This window comes from Pristiophorus japonicus, chromosome 12, assembly GCF_044704955.1.
Source record: "Pristiophorus japonicus isolate sPriJap1 chromosome 12, sPriJap1.hap1, whole genome shotgun sequence".
NCBI classification, from domain to species: Eukaryota; Metazoa; Chordata; class Chondrichthyes; family Pristiophoridae; genus Pristiophorus; species Pristiophorus japonicus.
Genome location: NC_091988.1, coordinates 140,918,054 through 140,933,746, shown reverse-complemented (window position 1 = coordinate 140,933,746; position 15,693 = coordinate 140,918,054). Strand labels below are relative to the sequence as shown.

Below are 15,693 nucleotides of genomic sequence, written 5' to 3'. Positions count from 1 at the left end.
AAAGGCACTATAGAAATGCAAGTCTTTCTTTTTAACATTGTTTTAAATTGAACTCAACAATAAATTTGCAATTTACAGCATGAGTTACTGTTTACTTTCAGAGAAAGCTTATAAATTTATTTGATATAATTGGTTTATTTTAAAAGAAGGTGCATGCAAAAACATCATTCTTCCAGAAAAAAAAGGCGCATGGAACCGTTTGAGCATCTTATGGACGAAGCACTATCTAACTGTAGCTTGTCAGCAGAGCAGATCAAATTACTGCAATACAACTAATGGAACAGAAATAGAATGCTGCACAAAGCGATAAGATAGAGCTAGGGAGAAATAATAGACAGCTTACTCGACAGCTCTTTCTAGATTAAACTTCAAAATGAATGTCCACCTGAAATGTCCTCCTCACTTATCATTCTACAACTTTGTTTTAAAGGAGCTGAAAGGTATGAAAGAGATGGACTTGCTTTATAATCTCTATATATCTGCTGTTGAAAAATTAAATTAAGTGTCCCTTGAAGAGTCCCTCTCACAGCCCATCTCATTATTTTCAATTTTTATTAGTTGTGCAACCATGTTTCCTGGAACTTTTCATTAGCCTGCCATTTCTACTGCTTCATCCCCAGCCAGCAACCTTCACTCTTACGAATTCAGGCAGATTCCTATTAAATGTAATCCACTGAGAATCAGCCAAGAATCAGATTATTGGCTTTGCTTCCTTGCCAGCTTCTACAATTCTGACACGAGATTAGCACCTCCGATGCGTTCCAACTGCTCTCTGGTCAATTGGCTGCAATGGCACTATTGGCAACAAACAACATACGTTAAACCGTCGTGCTCCCCGATTCTCCAGTGGTAAACTGACATTACAATTTGTTGGAAAAATAATTAAAATGCACCACAGTGAGCATAGCGACGGATCAGGAGCAGCACAACCAATGGATAGTAAAGAATTCATTTTGCTTATTGATATCTGCTGGAATTTCAACCTAATTTATTTGTCTTTTTATTTATATCTAGCTGCAAATTATTGAATGAATTATCTGAAATGTGAGCTGTTTCTTTATAGTAACTATTTAGAGTGAAAATACAGAGCCAGATTTTGTGGCAGAAACACAATGAGACTAACAGCGCTCAGCATTATTTACATGGAAATCGGACAACAACTTCTGCTGACCACACTGACGCAGTTAAATGCAGAGATCAGGAAGTTGCTGTACGAGATGCCCTGCTCCTCTAAAAGCTGCTCTATAATGGTATCTCGCCGTCTTACTCAACGTTCAAATACATTGACCAGCATAAAGCTCCTGTACTTACCTCATAGATGTGAACTAAACTGGCCAGAAAAAATTAGAGCAAAAGCAAAATACTGCGTATGCTGGAAATCTGATTTAAAAACAGAAGATGCTAGAAATACTCAGCAGGTCAGGCAGCTTTGTGGAGCGAGAAACAGAGTTAATATTGGGCTCAATTTTCCCCAGTTATTTGCGCCATTTTGTTGGCGCAGGCTGCTTTTTTTGGCGTAAGTTTAAAAATTATAAGTTTCCCCGATCAATTTGCACAGTGTAACTCAGTTAGTTACGATTATTTGAGGTTAGTTTTTTTTTCAGTCAAAGGGGGCGTAACCTGCCACCCGTGCCAATTTTGGCAAGTTTGCCCAGCTCCGATTTAGCCCAATTCTTCTTAGGCCAGTGTATGTGGCCTCTGTAAAAAAAACCTTCTGATGAGCTAAGAAAATCGGCGCAGGTAAGTAAATCAGCACAGCAGATGAGAGAGTGGGAGAGAGGGGGGGATCTCTTTTGGGTATAGTTAGGTGCAGGGACCAGGGGGAAGAGGCCATTCGGCCTGGGATAGGTGTGGGGATCGGGAGTGGGGAGGTCATTTGTCCAGGGATAGGTGTGGGGTTCGGGACCGGCATCCGGAGGGGCTGGGGGGGGAGTGAGGGGAAGACTTTAATAATTTAATGGAGTTAAGTTGCTGCAATGTGTAATGTGCTTGTGCAGGTTGCTGTGAGCTGGCTGTATGTTTCACTTTCTAGCCTTAGCCTGCATTGTGTCCGTGGTTACCGTGGCAACCTGATCTTTGTGGCGCAGATTTTGGGCTCCACCTCCCAAAACTAAACAACAGGCCAGGCAGCGGCAAAATGAAGAAATCAAATGGGGAAATTGACATTTTTTTTTGCCCTATTTGGGCCTCAAAAAACGGGCGTAACTCTTCGAGTATGCCAAAAAAAACAGCTTTGTGGAAAATTGAGCCCATATTGTTTATCAACCTGAAACATTATCTCTGTTTCTTTCTCCAGAGATGTTTCCTGACCTGCTGAGTATTTACAGTATTTTCTTTTCTTATTTAAGAAAAAGTTAGGGCTGGTCCAATTCAATGTAAGTGCCCTTTTACCAGTCTTCATTACTGCCAAACAACCTTTCTGACACTGAAAATTAACTTTGACACGTGTGGAGTCTCATTCCTTCAGATTTTAATTATTGTTGGATATTTAAAAAAAATTTAAAATTATTTTTTTTTACTTTTTCTTTCTGTCTCTTTTATCGCTTTTTCTAATCCCATCTTTCTTTTGCTCTCTTTAATTTGCTTTCTGTACAAGATTTTAAATTGAATTTAATATTCTAATTTATACTTCCTGCATGCCACAGTAAGGATCCTTCAAGTTGATTGTTTGAAGAGACACGCTTTTGCTTGTCCTGCTCACACATGCCCCAGATCCCCTGTACAGTGCGCCATGCTGAAAAGGACCTCTCATTTACAGTAAGTTCCAGTGCAAAAGCCCATAGAAAGTCTGTGGGCATGTGTAAGTGTAGATGAGCTGACCGCAAATTTTGGCCCGTTGTTTCCCTTTGGTTTCATACATGTAATTAGCAAAATGTTGAAGCTCAAGCAGCAGAATTCATTCTTTCTTTCTCTCCCTCTTTTTTTGTTTACCTCTCTTTTTCTGTCTTTCCCTTCTCCCTCTTTCTTTCTCACTGATAGCCCAGTGCTCTACAACTGAAGATATTGTTGCTAGTACTGCACTATTTTTGGCACTGAGGCCAATTGTCGCCCTCTTCCTGTCGAGATGAGCTAACTCAGCACACAAAGGAATTGAGCCTCGGATTCCAGTAATGGCTCAGCCCGTCACGGTGACTCCTGAGCCTTTGGAAGATTGCAGAGATAATAATGTTTACTGATCTCAACACATGCTTTAATAACAGTGTTTGTTGTGGCCACCACAAACCCATTCAGCGTGGTTGATGTGGTTAGACAGACCCATTTAATCCATTGATATCTGCCTCCAGCAGCAATATTTAGGTTGTTACTTAGGGTGCTATTATATCTGGAGGCACCAGCAAATGCACATTACAGTGCTGCTGTTAAAGTCAGAATTGCCGTTAGCAGTATCACTAAGATAAATGGGGCATTCATTTCTTTTCTTTTCAGAGGTTGAATATGGTTATCAAATCTACCTCAAATCCAGGAAGCAAATCTGTAGCAATTTCAGTATCTAAAATTCACAAGACCGCAAGATAGATATAGATAAAGGAGTGAGGGACATTCAGCTAATTTTCACTCATCCATCCAGCATTTAAAACAAGGTTACATTCCCTCATCGCATTATCTAACTACCTATTGAATGAATTTAAAGGCTTTGCCTCCACTAAGCCGATTAAATAAAACTATATTGATCACACTTTGCATGAGAAAATTCTTGACATTTCTAAACTGAGCTTTCATTAGTTTTGCCCTATGCTCACTTGTTCTGGTATCTTGGCTAACTTTGAAGGAATGCTCTGGATTTACTTTATGGTGCGCAATATCTTGTATGCTTCTAGTTAAGATCCTTTCTCAGCTGCCTGACTTCAAGGCTAAAGAACTGCAGCTTCCAGTTACAGACACCTGCCGAGAGGTTTGTTTATGTTTGCACTATACTCTTGGATTCCATCCAGTCTGTTATACTCCTGCCACTTAGTGTTCATGACAAATTCATCTACTGATTTCCACCAAACTATCTTCTTGGAGAGCACCACGTCTCTCTGGAGGACCACACCCTGACAACATTTTGTCTGTGAAGCTCCAGGGGAGTTTAGCGGTGGCGCTAACCGGTAGCGCCCGCTCCGACCGGGAGAACCCTGGGCCGCCACACTGGCGATGATGACATCAGCGACCCGTATGCAGCGACCCGCTTTTGCCCCAGAGCGAAAATTCGGCAACGCCCCATAAAGCTGCTGCGGGTAATGAAGCTCGCGGGGCGAAAATTAAAGGGGATTTGTGGCAGTGAAAGATGTAAAAATTGCACGGAGGGTAAAAGCTGGCATGGAACGATGCTCCAAATGGCCTGCTTCTGTGTTGTTACTTCTATGTGATTCCATATATTCAGAATTAAGGTAAGCGAGGAGAACTGTGATCGATTGAGCGAGTTTGATATGTGAATTTTAAACGGTTTTTTAGATTGGGATGACTTGCACTGGTGTTTATTGCTGGTTTCTGTTGGTCTACACTCCTCTACAACGGGAATTCAGATGTGATATTTGTTCGTCATTCATAACTTGGATCTCCTTATATCTCCTTATCTCCTATTAGTTATAATTATCTGTTATATTACATTACATCATTATATTACATCATTGCTCTTAATGTCATGTTATATATTTATATTTTGTCCAAACAAAACCAAATGCATTTTATAACATTAAACCAAAATATATTTGAATTTGAGTTCAAAAAGGATTACGATGTTAACAATTTCATCCTTTTCTCTTTTCTTGCCTGTCTCAACCAATTTTTCTTCCTTTCATTGTATAAATAACATAAAAATTATTCTAATACAAAACAAATAAATGTACACCTGATGCACACTGCTCCATATTCTTTATCTCAGTGATTATACATTTAAAAAGTTCCGTGCGATGAGAGAGAAGCGTAAGGCGATATTGCTCTCCAGTTGTGGAGATGAGGTTTACTGTCTCGTCAGGGATTTGCTGGCACCCGGGAGCGCCAGGGACAAGTCATACGAGGAGCTGACTGAACTCATTCGTGACCAGTTGAAACCGAAGGAGAGCATCCTCAAGGCCAGATACAAATTTTACCATCACTGCAGACCCGAGGGCCAGGATGTCACCAAATATGCTGCGGACCTCAGGAGACTCACGGCGCCGTGTGATTTTGGGGCACACCTTGACGAGGTGTTGCGGGATGTTTTCGTTATGAGGATTGGCCACGAGGGCCTCCTTCACAAGCTGCTAGCCACGGAACCCACAGTCACTCTGACAAAGGCCATCGCCATCAGCCGGGCACATATGACCTCGACTTGCAGCACCAAGCAAATGATCCACACAGTCTCGAACCCGGCAGGCACTGTCCACAGGATAGCGCCCACCACGGACAAAACTGCAGAACATGGCTCTGCCCAGGGCAGAGAGCACGGACCTCGGGATCCTGGAGCTCAGAGTCCGCCGAGGGGGGCCAATCAAGCAGCACCATGCTGGCGTTGTGGAGGAAGCCATGGGGCTCACCGGTGCAGGTTTGCGGAGTACACGTGCAATACCTGCCACGTTAAAGGCCACCTTCAGCGTATGTGTAAAAGAAATCGGACTCACCATGTGGCTGAGGAGATGGGGGATGATCCACCATTCAGCGAGGAGCAGGTAGAAGAAGATGAGGTGCTTGGACTGTACACGTGCACCGACGATTCGCCCCCAGTGATAAGTGAAGTAAAAATCAACGGAGTCCCTGTGAGTATGGAAGTGGACACGGGCTCGGGTCCGTCATTGATGAGTCGGAGAACTTTTGATAAACTGTGGATTAACCCAGCTGCACGACCCAAGCTGGTCCCGGTCACGGCGAAGCTGCGTACCTACACCAGGGAACTGATACCTGTTCTTGGCAGAGCGATGGTGCAGGTATCCCACCGGGACGAGACGCACGCTTTACCTCTGTGGGTCATTGCAGGCGATGGGCCGACACTCCTCGGCCGGAGGTGGATGGGGACGGTCCGTGGGAGCTGGGAAGACTTCATTCCTCCACAGGCTGCTGCTCCCCGGGGTGCTGCCATGCCCCGGGTCCCCAGAGAGCAGCGCCGACCGAGCTGGAGCTGCAGCCTCAATCCACCCACAGGCAAGTCCCAGGCCCGGACCTCACACAGAGACCCTGCAGCCTCAGCCCCCACAGGCAAGCAGCCCTGCACAGAGGGGCCTAGTGAGGGGGGGGGGGGGGTGAGCCGGCGGGGCGCTGCGGGCGGGGTGCTGAGGGATCCAGGGGCCGGCAGTTCGGAGGGGCCCCACAGAGGAAGAGGTCGTTGGGCGGGCCCCGCCGAGGAGCTGGTACCGATGGGCGGCCATGGCAGCCACAGGGGAGGCCGCTACGGAGGCCGCGGGGACGCAGCAAGTGCGGCCGCTGGAGAGGCCACGACGGTCGCAGGAGAGGCGGCAAGTCAGGTGGCAGCGGAGGGGAGCGGAGGCTGCGACGGCGGAGGGCATCCGGAGCGGCGGAGAAGAAGATGGCGGCGGCATCGTGTCAGAGCTGCAGAGCATCAAAGATGGCGGCGCCCAAGGAGAAGCCTCGTGAATCCTCCTGCATCAAAGATGGCGCCTTAAAGAGGAAATGCACCTGGGAGTCTTAAAAGGGCCTTACAAAGAGGTGGTCCCCACAAAGGACTTCTGTTTGGCAGAGCGAGTCTAAAATGAGCTATGTTAATGTGAGATAGTGAATTTATAATAAGAATTACCTTTTTTATGCTGAATGGCCACTGTATTTGTGTAAAATAATGGATGAAGTACAATTAATGATAATGGCTAACAAGGAAATCAAGGTTCCGCTACCAGTCAATAACCAGTTAATGTACCAGATAATATGTACCATACTAACGCACTGTCTATGCCCACCTGCCTTCCGTTGGACAAGTGTGATGTTATGTAATGATGTGTGTATCGTTGTCCTGCGTCCAGGTTGGGGGGGGGGGGGCGGAAGGTGATGTTATGTAATGATGTGTGTATCGTCCCAGTACCTTAAATGTAATATAAGTACTATGCCACAGCACAGAGGGCGCTGCGGTGGGAAACCCTGGTAGTACCTGTAACAAGGACTATATAAGGCTGACCACCACACCTGGGAGGCACTCTGGAGCTGAACAATAAAGGATGAAGGTCACAGCAGTTAGACTTACACCAGACCGTGTGGAGTCAGTGATTTGTGTGCTACATACACCACACAACTCACCGACGTTAAGCTGATGTATGGCTCTTTGAGCCTCCAATTAAAAATCTGCAAGGTAGTCAGTTAAGGAAATGTTTGTTACTTGACAATAATAAATTAACTTTACACATTCAGCACTGATTACTTCTAATAATAGAGCTAGATCATTGATGTTACAGCAATTACCAGTATGAAGGCTACTTTATGGGATTAGCAACAATGTGGTTTACATTACAATAAACAGGTGTGTAAACTATAGTTAAGGAGGAAAATACAAACATTCACACAACCTGTTATATTTACCTTCAGTCAAATATTAACTGTGTTCAGAAGCGTTATTTATAGTATTTTAATTAAAATGGAAAAACATCAGAAGCTGCTTTGACTTCTTTAGCTAAGATCCTGTAGCATATATAGCAGAAGAATCTCGAAATTCTTAAAATATTTGCATTAATTGTGAACCAATCAAAAATTCCTCCCTAGATACATTTACCCAACAAGCAAAGCGCCCCAAAGATGCCCGTGAGATAAATGTAATGCACAGAGGAATTTCCATTGAGCTTTTGTAATGTCTTCTGAGTGGGCGGGTACAATTGAATCACTTATTTATGTGTATCGGAGCGAGAACACACAAACAGAAACAGAAAAAGGATTAGCTTAAAGGAGGGAAACTATGGCAGGACTGTCACATTATTCAAATAAAGAGGAGTTCTGGATTGACCAATCCTAAATTGAGACATCTTCGATAGACATGAGGGGGCCGAAATTCAGCCTCCTGAAAAAGCCTCTTGCTGCTGAAAAGCAACGGCCACACAGCGGAGTCGAATGGCCACCGATCGCGAAATTCTCCTGGGTGAATTTTCCGGCGGTCCCCACTCTCACCCCGCTGCTGCCGACCCTTCCTACGTGCATCATCAAAGCACACACCGGCGATCTCCCGCACCGCAATCTATATTCAGGGGATAAAATCTTCGGGCCGCCGAGCAGTGCCCCTGACCGTTTTTTCTGTCGGTGCACTGTGTTCGCTGTGTGCGCGACATGGCTGTGCGGCGGCCATTCAAGGGGAGGGCACACTGCCGCGGCTGCCATTTTATTTATTTTGTCGGCCGACTGCCAGGTCGGCCCGACAATTATGCCCCCGGTTCGGACAGGCAGCCTGGCGCCCCCCTCTTGTGTCCCAGGCGGCTGGCCCGGCTGAAACCCTCCTGGGTGGCCCAATGGACTGAACTTAAAGAATCATAGAGCTCGCAGCGGCGCTCCCCTTTAAGTGAAGGGGAGAGACGTGGTGATGCACAAGCGTCATGATGTCATCAGCGCTACACTGCTGACTGACAGCGGCGAAGACTCCGCCCCTCTAGTGTGCTCACCGTCGCACTACCGTTCCCATTATGACCGACTTCCGGTCCACTCCAAAAAAAATGACAGAGTTGAATTTTGAGCAAGAGGTCACCTCATCCACTGCGGTGAAAACACATCAACAGCGGTAGGTGCGACCCGTTTCAGGCGGCTTTGAATTTCCACCCCGAGCTCTTTGGTAACACTGAATCATCATCATCATCATCATCATCATAGCCTGTCCCTCGAAATCGAGGAAGACTTGCTTCCACTCTGAAATTGAGTTCTCAGGTGGCTGTACAGCCCAATGCAGGAATTACAGTCTCTCACAGGTGGGACAGACAGTGGTCGAAGGAAAATGTGGGTGGGGAGTCTGGTTTGCTCCTTCTGCTGTTGCGCTTGATTTCTGCATGCTCTCAGCGACGAGACTCGAGATGCTCAGCGCCCTCCCAGATGCTCTTCCTCCACTTAGGGTGGTCTTTGGCCAGGGACTCCCAGGTACTGGTGGGGATATTGCACTTTATCAGGGAGGCTTTGAGAGTGTCCTTGAAATGTTTCCTCTGCCCACCTGGGGCCCGCTTGCCGTGTAGGAGTCCTGAGTAGAGCACTTGCTTTGGGAGTCTTGTGTCAGGCATACGAACAATGTGGCCCGCCCAACGGAGCTGGTCAAGCGTGGTCAGTGCTTCGCCGCTGGCGATGTTGGCCTGAGTGAGAACACGTTGATGTGTCTATCCTACCAGTGGAGTTGTAGGATCTTGCGGAGGCAGCATTGGTGGTACTTCTCCAGCACTTTGAGATGCCTGCTGTATATGGTCCATTTCTCTGAGCCATATAGGAGAGCAGGTATCACTACTGCTCTGTAGACCATAAGCTTTGTGCCAGATTTGAGGTCCTGATCTTCAAGCACGCTCTTCCTCAGACGGCCGAAGGCTGCACTGGAGGCCATGTTGGACCTCGTCATCGATGACTGTCCTTGCTGATAGTAGGCTCCCGAGGTATGGAAATGGTCCACGTTGTCCAAGACTGCGCCGAGTACCATTACAGAGATGGTTAAATAATAAGTTATTTTATACTTTTGGTCCTCACTACAAAACCCTACTCTCTGCTTTGGTGGAACAGTCTGTTTAATCAATATCAGAAAGTAAACCTGCTATATTTAATCTCTCTTTCTGCTAAACATTTTGAAAGGTATAATTTGCACTGATTTTGCCCACAATGTAGTTTTTAAAAAATCTCTCTAGACATGTAGAAAATATAGATGAAACTGAGGGATGGAATATTATTTAACATTGGAACATAAGAATTAGGAGCAGGAGTAGGCCTTTTGACCCCTTGAGCCCGTTCTGCCAATCAATGAGATCATGGCTGATCCTCTACCTCAACTCCACTATCCTGTTCTGTCCCCATAATCCCTTCATTCCCTTAATATCCAAAAATCTGACGATCTCTGTCTTGAATATACTCGAAGACTGAGCCTCCACAGCCCTCTGAGGTAGAGAATTCCAGAGATTCACCACCCTCTGAGTGAAGAAGTTTCTCCTCACCTCAGTCCTAAATGGCCGGCCCCTTATCCTGAGACTGTGACCCCTGGTTCTAGACTCCCCAGCCAGAGGAAACATCCTCCCTAACATGTGACATAACCTATTTATTCAATATCTTGTGTTAGCCTGGCCTCAATGAAATAATTTCTGTAGCAAATACAAGTTGTCCTTTTTAATTACATCTGATTGACTTGCGTGCCTCATAGAGAAAGAAAGTGAGATGTACCAGTGTGCAAAAAATAAAGAATAACTTGAAAATAGCATCGAATATTTGTGTGAAACCAGTTGACTTTGTAGTGGAAAATAGATGTGCCTTCCTTCCATGGTCCCATGTGAGAAGAACACCTTAAGCACTTATACCAAAAGATTGCCTATTGGAAAGTGACACCTCTTGTGCCTTTTCTGGACAATTTTCTTTTCTTCTTAATATTCAAAAAACATTTTCCATAGCCATCAGCCACTCTGCACAGATGGAACTATTATACTGACCTTTTTGAGTGTCAGCTGTGGCTCTGTGGGTAGCACACTTGCTTCTGAGTCAGAAGGTTGTGGGTTCAAGTCTGCTCCAGGGACTTGAGCACATAAATCTAGGCTGACACTCCAGTGCAGTGCTGAGGGAGTGCTGCACAGTCAGAGGTGCTGTCTTTTGGATGAGACCATTAAACCTGTCTGCTCCCTCAGGTGGACATGAAAGATCCCATGGCACTATTTAGAAGAAGAGCAGGGGAGTTATCTCCAGTGCCCTGGCCAATATTTATCCCTCAATCAACATAACAAAAAAGATTATCTGGTCATTATCGCATTGCTGTTTGTGGGAGCTTATCTACCATAGATAGAGTTAGATATGGCTTCTGCGTTTCACACATTACCACAATGACTACACTCCAAAAGGTACCTCACTGGCTTTGAGACATCTGATGGTCATGAAAGGTGCTATATAAATGTAATTTTTTCTAGGACCAGGGACTACAGACAGAATAACAACAATTGATATGTTTGTTATTGTACCTCTAGACATGCAGGAAACATAAATGGAACTGAGGGACAGAATGAATCCAACTATCAATGATAGAGTTAGATATGGTTCTGTAAATATTATATCATTGGGGATGTCATTTAAGTCTAGCACGTTTTGGAATCATTGGTTAAACTATCTGTGAGGAGGGTTGAACTCTGAGCCAAAGTAGAAATTCGAAAATATTTGGATTCTGATATTTTGTATTAGCCTGAATATCTCAGACTTTCTCTTGTTCAGACTTCAGTCTGCATTTGCTGCAAATCAAGTGATATTTGTTAGTGCTAAATATACTCAATATAGAAATTCTGCAAACTTATTCCATACTAAATCTGCCCAAATATAGCAATGCTTCAGATTTAGATTGCACAATTTGGGCCCCAAAAACCCAAATCTGGATGAATTTTTTTATTCTTGTCTGAAGCTCAGATTGCAAATTACCAATGAATCTGACTATTAATGAATTTTATCTACTAAGACTTAAAGTGCCAGAATTTCCTGACTCATACTTGTGCAGAAATGACGCCAAAAGTTATGCCAATTTCTGTGCCAATTTTGCCACTGGGAATTTATGCTCAAACATCCTGTGGAGTTCATTTGCCTACACCGGAACGTAAAAAACTGATGTAAAACAAATGTAAATACAGTGCCACCTACAGACTCAGTTTTCTGATGATCAGTACCAAACTCCAGAAATCTTATTTACACCAATATCGGGTGACTTTGTCTGTGTTGTGCCTAAATGTTAAGGCAGTGCATTATACATTTTCATCCAGGAAATTCATGAAAGTTAGTCTTTTACCTGGCGAGGGGGCGTTGAACTATGTAAATGATCAGCAGAGATTTTTGGCAGACATATTTCAAAAGCTGCACAAATGATTAAAGAAATATATGCACAGCAATAATTTGCAGTAAAAACTGACGTAAATCAGTTATGCGTGGTTACTCTGAAAAAACAGCACAGCTCCACTCTTATGCTGTGGTTATGCCATAACGTTGCAAGAAACTCCGGGCCAAAAGGAAAATTAGAATTTTTAACTTTTCAACTTAAAAATCCTTAACAATTTAATTTCTGTGTTTAATTACCTAAATTAATGGGCATTGTCTTCAGTTTCTTGAATCATCCAGAGCAGTGCTGGATAGTAGATATAATGATGTAATTGGTCCATGAAGAAGAGAGTCAATTTATGGTTATGAATGTTCAGTACGAGATGAATTGGCCAAGCACTGAATTTTAGTTGGGAAGGATCAGTGTTACTAAAAAAGTCAAGAAACTAAGGGACGATTTTTATACTGTTTGTAAATGGCGGGCAGTTAAAATTTGTTAGGAGACTTACGCTCCGTCCATGCAGTCTGGAGTTTAAACCTGCTCTTCTGAGCAGATAGCAAGAATGATGGCCTGAAGTCGACCTTTCAATATGCAGATCGGGCTCTGACAATGTCACTTTGGTCCGACTGCTATTTTAACTGGTAGCCTGAGTGGGAAAGCCATTGTGGAATGTTCCTCTGGACTTTACAAGGAAAATTTAGGCCTTTTCTGGACTCTTTCCGAAAGTGAGGACCCTCCTGAAAACCCTTCTCCGCAACTCATCTAAGTGCCAGGGTCCGTTCCTTCGGTGCCTGCGGCCTGACAATCTGCTCCCGCCCGCTGGCCAGTTGCTGTTTCCTGCCAGTTTCAGGAGGGAAACTGACCAGGGGCAGACAGATGGGAGACTGAAGTTAAAATCACTTGGGCCTCACCTTACTGAGCTGAATTTGGCGCTCTCCTCGGCTTCCGTCAGCCCATATCCTCTCCAGGTTAAAATTGGGCTTTAAGATTTGTGTTCTAAACAGCGAGCTGATAAGAGCTTGTGCCACGGAAATACTAGAATCATAATACCATCAGCAAAGACACAGCATTAAGTAGAATGATTGCATGTAGCTGTAATCTTGTTGAGCCACAAAGACACACTGATTCTTAGTGGAAAGATCCCTGACAGCAGGTAAGAGATTTACCCACTCAATCCTGTTAAACAGCATAGAATGTATAGCAGTAAATGAGTGTATGTGTAAATGTGCAGTTTACGTTCTTCCTCCCATTAGTAATTATACATGGGCCTTCTGAGACTTAATCAGGGATTATTAAACATTACTTTGCAGTAGCCAGAAGTACAAACATATTCTTTCCAACAAGCACTGATCCAATGAATAACCACGGTGCTGTGTCACTGCAGCAAATGAATACCTGATCAGTACTGCTGCTCGCTCAAGTGGAAACTATACTCTGTTGTTTACACTAATAACAGATTTGCTCAACAGATGCTGCCTGACTTGCTGTTTGTTTCCAGCATTTTCTCTTCAGTTTCTCATCAGCAATATTCTGCAATGTTGCTTTTATTAATAGTTCTTTCCATTAATTCAAAAAAAAACAATGTGACACTGCCATGTTAAATTTCAAATAAAGTGAAAATTACGCCCAGCCATTTTTTTGCACAAGTACCAGCTCAGAATTGTTTTCCTCGTGTGACTGAAGAAAAACAGATTTTAAACTACTCAATCTGTGGAATCATAAAGTGCTGAATTAAAAATTACTAATAAAGTAACCCAAGATGTCAAAAAGAATCCCTAGAACAAACATTAATCTCTGCAAAATCAATATTGCTGGGAGTGAATAAACAAGTTTAAGAAGAAGACCTGGTTGTTTTATAAACAAGTTTCCAATAGGTTATGTGACTTTGTAAATGAATATTCATTTTGAATGTTCAACAGCAAGTGTTTATTCAAAATAACAATTTATTTCAGATCAATAGCCTGTATTAGATTGATGGCGAAAGTGAGTAAACACGGTGACTGTTTGAATTCTAGCCCATGCAAGTAACCTGGCCCACTACTAGCAATGATCAGAAAATTAGGGGCACTTTCAAATCAAAGAAAGGAAAATTGCATGCTGTGTGCTCGTAATTGTGCAATATGGGTGTGCATCAGGCCAAGTACCATGCTGCAACAACTCATCAAGGCTTCTTCGACAGCACCTCCCAAATCTCTACCACCTGGAAGGACAAGGGCAGCAGACGCATGGGAACACCATGACCTCCAAGTTCCCCTCCAAGCCACACACCATTCTGACTTGGAAATATATTACTGTTCCTTTATTGTCACTGGGTCAAAATCCTGGAACCCCTCCTCCCTAACAGCACTGTGGGAGTACCTTCACCACACAGGCTACAGCGGTTCAATAAGGCGGATAAACTCCACCATCTTCTCAAGGGCAATTCGGGATGGGCGATAAATGCCAGTGATGCCCATATCCTGTGAATACATTTTTAAAAGTGGGGTCTCAGAACATCTACTCTTTAGTGTGTAGATAAAGCTTGCTTTCCTAAGGCAAATTTAGCAGATCAAAAGCAGCACCATGTGAATTTTAAAATTGCCACTTTCTGCATAGTGCTTCCTTTTGCCTTGTCTGCTAATCTGCTTTTTGTAGAAATTAAGAGCTGATTAAAGCTGATGGTGCACTTTATTGTCTAATGATCACTCTCCATTCATTTCAAAAAAGAGTTTGGGGAACTGGCTAGTGCTGTAGGTTATTTTTATAAAGATCTTTTATCTTTGGGACCTGGTTTCCAGTCTGATGGAAAGCTTCAGTTGTTTGCTGTGAAATGATTTGGAGTATTCTCAATCCAGTTCCTAGTAAGCATAAACCTTCAGCACAATTTTGGCATCAATTTGGCTCTAATTGGGAGCCTTACTTAGAGCACCATAGGATAGAATTGAAAAATTGCCACATTGGTGTATTAGCAATTGCTCTTCTGAGGTTGAGGTTGAGCTGAAACACATTGGGGTGGATTTCCAACTTACCGCCCAAGTGTAACACCAACATTGCAAATCAGCCGCCATTCTGGTAACACCCAATTCTCATCGCTTCTCGGCCTTTTGGCTAAGATCATGCGTAACTGACCTGACAGGGGAGTAACCACCATAACCCCAAGGTGGTTCTCCCTGGATCAGGAAGGTATATACTTGCTTTTTTGGAAATAGGAGGTGGGTGGGGTGGCTTGACCCATCCACCTCCATGGAGGTGTGTGGGGGACCTGACCCATCCACCTCCATGGCACGAACCTGGTATTGCAGTACTTCCAGGAACGGTGCAGTGGCTCTAGGCCTTTTGGCTAAGAGCATTGGCGCAGAGTGATCCTTGAATGGGCCCAAGGTGACCTCTGGCGTTTGTGATTTGACAAAGAATTGGAACGATTGGCTACGAATTAAAAAAAAACACCCAATTCTCATTTCTAGTAAAATCAATGGAAATTAAAATCGAGCAGTTTCTATAAAGAAATGACCGATCTCCAATGCTAATATTACGCCCAGGCAGTAAGTTGAAAATCTATCCCATTGTTGAGCAGAGTCAACCTGGGAATGCTTGATGCAAATATTACATACCTGACATAAGAAAAATTCTATTCCCTCGCATTAACATCTCTCACCTTGAGCACAAAAAAATAAGGGGCTTTATTTTCACCACCATTGGGTGCCGTTTTTTTGGCGTCCGCTGTTTTTTTTGGTGCAATCATGATTTTGCAGCTTTCCTCAAAGTTTGTACGTCGGCGGCGACTGTCAGCGGTGGATTTTTTGTACGCCAAATTTTTT

The 15,693-nt window shown here is 43.9% G+C and overlaps 1 protein-coding gene and 1 pseudogene across 6 annotated transcripts in view; one reads left to right on the top strand and one right to left on the bottom strand.

The window, feature by feature from the left end:
• Positions 1-8,455, bottom strand: part of LOC139277001 (fibronectin type III domain-containing protein 11-like) — a 117,422-nt gene extending 108,967 nt beyond the window's left edge. For 2 of the 6 annotated variants that reach the window (XM_070895005.1, XM_070895004.1), the window contains exons 1-2: positions 8,059-8,455; positions 7,090-7,245 (exon numbers count right to left, since the gene is read on the bottom strand). The gene's annotated coding sequence lies outside the window, so the exon portion shown is untranslated. Of the gene's footprint in view, positions 1-5,582; positions 6,089-7,089; positions 7,246-8,058 lie in introns of those variants that run through there. The other 4 variants (XR_011596009.1, XR_011596010.1, XM_070895006.1 and 1 more) reach the window with 3 other exon arrangements.
• A 6,508-nt stretch (positions 8,456-14,963) lies between these two features.
• Positions 14,964-15,202, top strand: LOC139277738 (U2 spliceosomal RNA; annotated as a pseudogene).
• Positions 15,203-15,693: the final 491 nt, after the last annotated feature.